Source organism: Colius striatus, chromosome 19 (genome assembly GCF_028858725.1).
Source record: "Colius striatus isolate bColStr4 chromosome 19, bColStr4.1.hap1, whole genome shotgun sequence".
In the NCBI taxonomy this organism is placed as follows: Eukaryota; Metazoa; Chordata; class Aves; order Coliiformes; family Coliidae; genus Colius; species Colius striatus.
Window position 1 is genome coordinate 5,353,796 of NC_084777.1, and position 6,000 is coordinate 5,359,795.

Here is a 6,000-nt window from a genome sequence, read left to right on the forward strand (position 1 = left end):
AAAAGGGCTCGGAGACCCCCGGCACAAAAGAAATCCTGGCAGTGCTTTCAATGGCCAGGGCTCAATGAGGGGGACCCTGTGCGCAGCGGGCGGGGGCGAGGGGCCGCCCGGTGCTGCCTGAAAGGCAGCCCTGAATGTAATGGGGAGATCTGCGTTCATTTGTTGGGATCACATTTAATTAGCTTAGTACAACCCTTGAAAGACAAAGGGACCTCAATCTGGATCCAATCTGAAGCTCGTTTAGAGAGCGAGGGCTCCTGGAAAAGTCAAAAGAGAGAAAGGAGAAAGAAAAGGGAGGCTGGGAGAGAAAGGGGCTGGGGGCCCAGCCAGGTGACTGGCACGCGTGAAACAAGGGAGCCTTTTGGGCACAAGGCAGGGCTCAAAAGGGAGGGAGGAAAATAGCCTCTTCCTCAGGTTTTACCTACTTAAACCCCCTGAAGGGGCCAGAGCTGAAAAGCCTCAATAGGGGCTAAGGAGGCTGCAAAGCAAACAGTGGCACTGGAGAGGGGGCTCGGGCCCTGTGGCTGCAGCAGTTGGCAGCACTCGGTTATGGGAATGTGCCCAAATGTTCCCTGCGCCCGGCAGCCTCCCACCGCTGCGGAGCGGGAGCTGTGCGGGGCGAGGAGGGGCCTGGGCACAGCCTGGGCTGGGGGGGCTGCTGTGCTGGCTGCCCCCCACCCTGGCATGGGGTCCCTCACTGGCCCCTACATCCCCCTGGCATGGGGTGAGATCCCCCTCTGGGACCCACACGGGACCCCTGCCCCATCACCAGGCGTTTCCCCATGTGCTGCTGGGGCTGGGGCTGTCCTGGGGCACTGAGGGGGGTTCCATAGGTGCATCCCCCCTCCCTGTGCCACCTCCCCAGGGGCAAAAAGGAGAAGCAGCTGTCTCCAAGGTGCCAGACCCACGGGCTGGAGCTGAAGGGGCTGGAGCTGAACGGGCCCTCGTCCTCCTCCACACACGGGCCGCCGCTCCGGCCCCGCTCTGCTCCCAGCGGCTCAGGGGCATGGGGGAGGCTCGGCGCTGCCTGAGCGGTGCCAGCCCCTCGGCAGGTGCCCAGCAGCTCCCGCCAGTGAGGGGGTTGGAGGGGTGAAGCCGTGACCCTCTGTGTGCTGCAGCCCCTCCAAACCCCGCGGGCTGATTGCTCTGCTCAGAAAAGGAGCTTTAGGGCATTATTTGCCTCCATTTCACTCTGCAGGAGGCCGTGGAGCCGAGCAGAGATGCTGAGTGCTCTGCCCTGCTCTCCCCTCCGCTCTCACTCGCTTTCTCTCCTATTTTTTCCCCTTCTTTATTTTCTTTGTAAGTAGTATTTCCAGGATTGTTTTGGTGAGGGGGTCACAAAAGGAAACGGGAGGACAAGAGAAATCACCCTCTGGGCTGTGTCAGTGCTTCAGGGGCTCAGGCAGCCTCGGAAGGAAACGTGACTGTGGCAGCAGTGGCTGCCTGGGCACCTCCGTGATGCTGCGGCTGGGTGAGAGGGGCTGGTGGCACAGGGCAGCTGGATGCCAGTAGCCACCAAGGCAGCCCCAGCTCTGCAGGAACCCCGTCGACCTGCTGGGAAACACTGAGTGTGAAATAGCCTCACGCTGGCTTTTCTGCCCATGGCCAAATGTGGAGGCTGAGGGGGGATGAGGCAACGGGGGCTTCAACCGCCTCAGAGCAACTGGGTGCTCCCAGTGAGGCCGGGGCCAGGCTGTGGGGCCAGGCACTGCCCACACTTGTTTGCCCTCATCTCTGTGGTCTCTGTGCTCAGGCTGGATGCCAAAGGTTCTCCCCACTGTTTGAGACTCTTCCCTGACAGCAGAGAGCAGGAGGGAGCAAAGGGGAGTTTAGACAGTAGGAGCAGGAAAACCTCTGCATCTTTTTCTCCCTTCTGGCAGTGACCAGGGGATGGGACAGTTGCACCCCACAGCCATTGCTTCCTCAGCCCATCATCGATCTCCCCCATCCCATCACCGTTTCTCCTGCAGTGGCCCCTGCAGCTGCTCAACTGAGACTCACACTGGTGACTGCACCAAGACACCAGCCTGGAGAGGGCCAGTGCCCAGGGCAGGGTGAGCTGCCCAAGGCGAGAGGATGTGTGTGTAAGAGTCTGATTGCTCCCTCCTGCCCCGCTCTCTGCTCCCACAGGGGCTGTGGCCACGCTGACTGTGCCACTCCAGCAGTTGCTGTCCCCGTGGACTGGCTGCAATGGAGGTTGCTGGAGCTGCCCTCAGGAGAAGGGCAGGGCTGGGATCCACTTGTGCAGACACAGTCTCCCTGGGCTATGGCCAAGCAATGTCCCAGAGTCAGGAGCTGAGGGAGGGCCGAGCCCAGGCAGGCTGGAGGACACAGGGATGTGTGCCAGCAGTGGGGCTGCCCCACACACAGGTGCCCCTGGCCACGGGGCTGCAGGGGCAGGCAGGAGAGACAAGCCCTGCCGTGGCTCCTGCCCTTTGCCTGCCCCATTCACTCCGAAACACACAGAGTGGTGGCTGCTGCCTCCCCGTGTGCTGCCTCCAAGTTTAATATTGGCGGTGAATGGCGCAGCCAGAGCCCCGTGGGGCGCTGCAGCTCCCGGGGCACGGCCGCCAGCCACTGCCGCTCACACAAAGGGAAGGGCTCATCTAATCCCCCAGGAGCGTGGCACCTGCACCCCGGCCCGGCCGGGATTAAAGGGGAGCGAGTCGGCCCCTGCAAAGATCAGAGGCTTCATTATAGAGGCCTTGAAATAGGATTTCCTCAAGTGAGAAGGGGCAGGGTGGGAAGATAATCTTAGAGGGGGTGTCAGTACCTGTCCCCACATCAACCCCAGAGGTGCTCCTTTGGGTCACTTGCCTTGAACCTGGTACCCCAGACCTGGAGGGAGGTGATGGGGGGGACCTGGGCACCCTCTGCCCGTTCCCCTCATCCCGGGGTGGCTGCTCCCTCCCTGCCATCTCCCTCCATCCCCAGCACCCACCAAGGTGCTGCCGAGACAAGGATGGGGACTCGGTGCCTGCTGCCCTCAGCTCAGGGGCTGCTGGCTCCTCTTGCCATCAGGAACTGTGGCTATTTCAACCCATCTTCATGTCACATAACTCCCATTTCTGCCAATTTTCAGCATGAAAAATGGTGGAAAATTCCTTTTGTGTCTTTTCCAGCCCTAAGAGGCCAGAGAAACGCCCTGGCTCTGATGGACACCTTGCACCACTGCCACTCCCAGCAAATCCAGGAAAAAACCCTCCAAAGCAGCCAAATGAAGTCTGAACAGCTCCTCACGTGGAATTTCACACCCAAGCGCTGCCAGACACGATATCCCACACCTTTATCTGCACAGGAGCAACATGTCACCACGAGATCTCAATTCTTCACCCCCTGCCACAGCCCCACAAGCACCAACAGCCCCGAAACTCCCCCGAGGGGGAGAAGAACCAAGTGAGTTTGCAGGAGAAGCAGCAGCAGCACAGGTGGGACCTTGAGAACATCCATGTGAAGTTGAAAAGCTTCACATTAAGCCCCAGGAGCTCTCCCTCTGCCCAGCCCTTACTGTAAATACACTGTTGCTCTAATGCAATTAAATATTCATCACTTGGGGAAGAAAGGACGAGCCCCACGCCTGCTCGTCTCTTGCCATAATCATTTTGGTTTAGCTCTCAATGTCCATAATGTTCATTCTTCAGTCATTGCAAAATGGAAGTATCTCAGGCTGTCTTCAGTCCTCCCCTCTGCTCCCAGAAGAGCCTTTGCCTGCTCAGGAGCGGTGAATGCTCTGCACAGAAGAGAGTCGGGGTCGCTGCGAGCCCAGCGAGATGCTGCAGTGAGGTGCTTTTGCAGGCTGCTGCTCAGAAATGGTTTGCAGAAGGATCACACCCAATTTACCCTTTGGAATGGTCTCTGTGGCTGAAGAGCAGGGCAGGAGCTGCACAGCCCGGCTGGTCCCGTTGCACACAGGGCTGAGATGCTCCTGCTCCCTGTGAAAGACGCACCGTGGTATGGAACTGGGATGGATTCATGCCAAGAGCAGGTGAAAGCACCGTGTGCCTGAGCTGAGGCCCTGGGAAAGGGATTGTGCTTGAAAGAAGGAAGGTTATTTGTAGAAGAGGAAAGAGCAGGAGCCAAGAAGCCGGGGCTGGGGACCTCCCACCGAGCCACTCACCTGAGATGGCCTTTAACTCTGGTTTCTCCACCCCCAAACGCTGTGCTCTGCAGACAGGGGGTTTCTCAAGCTGAAGGTTTCCACGTGGGAGCTCCTCACTGTCCCTGGGACTGACGCCTCACGCCGGCTGCTGGACCCTGGGAGGAGGGAAAGGCTGTACTGTTCTCACTGCCCCAAACACGGCCCATGGCTCTTTGGGGACTTGTCCCGCTCCCTGCAGCGTCCAGTTTCTGCCCAAGGGGCAGCCAAATCCCCCCTGCCACAGAAACTAATACAGTCAGTGATAATCCACTTTCTTTGGGGATTAAACTTGCCCAGAGCTGAGTAAGAGACTCAGTTCCTCTCTGAGAGGCCACAGACTCGGCCTGAAGGCATCAGAGTGGCTTCTGGGCTGTACAACCCACCTGAGCCAGGAGGAGCTGATCCCAGACCGTGAGGTGCCCTGGTCAGTGACTGACCCACCCCAATCCCCAGGACCCCCTGGGCACCAGAAAGCAGGACGGCAGCGGGGCTGGAGCACGGATCGAGGGACTCAGCGGCCCCTGTGGAGGTGCCAAGGTGTCCCTGCCCCTCTGCAGCCCATTGTGGACTCACAAGAGCAGGAGCTTTAATGGCTGCAGCCCTTCCACGCCGAGCAGGCAGCAATAATGGAAAACAAACTGCTGAACTTGGGAGCGTTTCAAGCACTTTAAGGCTTCCAGGACAGCAGACTGCTGCTGAGACCCCAGCTTTGCAGGCACCATCTTAATGACAGGCCAAATTTCAAAGCCTCGCAAACTATTTCTGCTGCTGCCCCACCCCCTCAATAAAAGGTTGCATCAGAAAGAGATATTTCCATAATTTATAGTGTGGGTATTTCACTGGGGAGACTCGCTCATCTGTACTTACAGATACATTTAAGAAAATGCATCCTCCCACAATCCTGCGCCATTTACGACTATTGGCACAATCTGTAATACTCAGTCTTCAATTAAGGGACACCTTAGGGTTCATTATCACACAATTGCTCCCTGTGAACCATGCCAAATGCTGTTTTGGCACAGAGCTTGGAAGATGAATTAGAAGGAAGTCTTCTCGGTAATGCCCGCTCCCAATTCCCATCAGCAGCCTTTATGCCCTCCTCGAGCCATTTTTTCCCCCCTCTCCCCTCTTTCCAAGTGGCTTTTACTATCCCATCTTTCAATGTCTCTCTTGATTCTCTGGAGGTATATTTAGAGATGCTACATCTCCTTTTCTTCCGGCTCTCAACGTGCCTCCCGCTCCCTGCTTTGCAGATGGGATCTTCTTTCCTCCCTCCCTTCCCCCGGCTGTAAACCCCTCCAGCTGGTGGAGGGAGTTATTTTAGGTTGGAGGAGCAAAAAGAACCAGCATTTATTTACCAGAAAGGGATCTCCAAAGTGGCCAGAGTCATCTCCAAACTTGGCCTGGCTACAACTCGAAGTTAGCGCTCTGTGAGGTGTCTGAGGGGTGAGAAGGGCCAAAGCCACAGCCTCACACATCCCTCTGCTCAGAGCTCTCTCTGCTCGGCTTCAGCCACCCACCCGGCTGCAGGGAGAGGCCTCGAGGGACTGACTCACATTGTGGGTGAGCAACAAGTTCAGGGCATTAAAACCAGGGGCTGCCACCTCCTTACCCAGCAGTACACCACGTAGGCATCACCACACTCGTGCTCCCTTCCTCCCAGCAAAGTTCCCTTGATGAAAACATCTTTCTGGCCCAAATCAGCTGCAGTCACAGACTGTGGGAACGGTGCTGAGAGGCTCCTTTGGAGGGTTTCACTGGAATGAAGCTTCAGGTTGATGCAACTGATGACCCAGAGTAGCAGGGAGGTGAGGGGACCCAGGCAAGCAGTGAGGGAAGCAAACAGAGGCAGAGACTGAGAA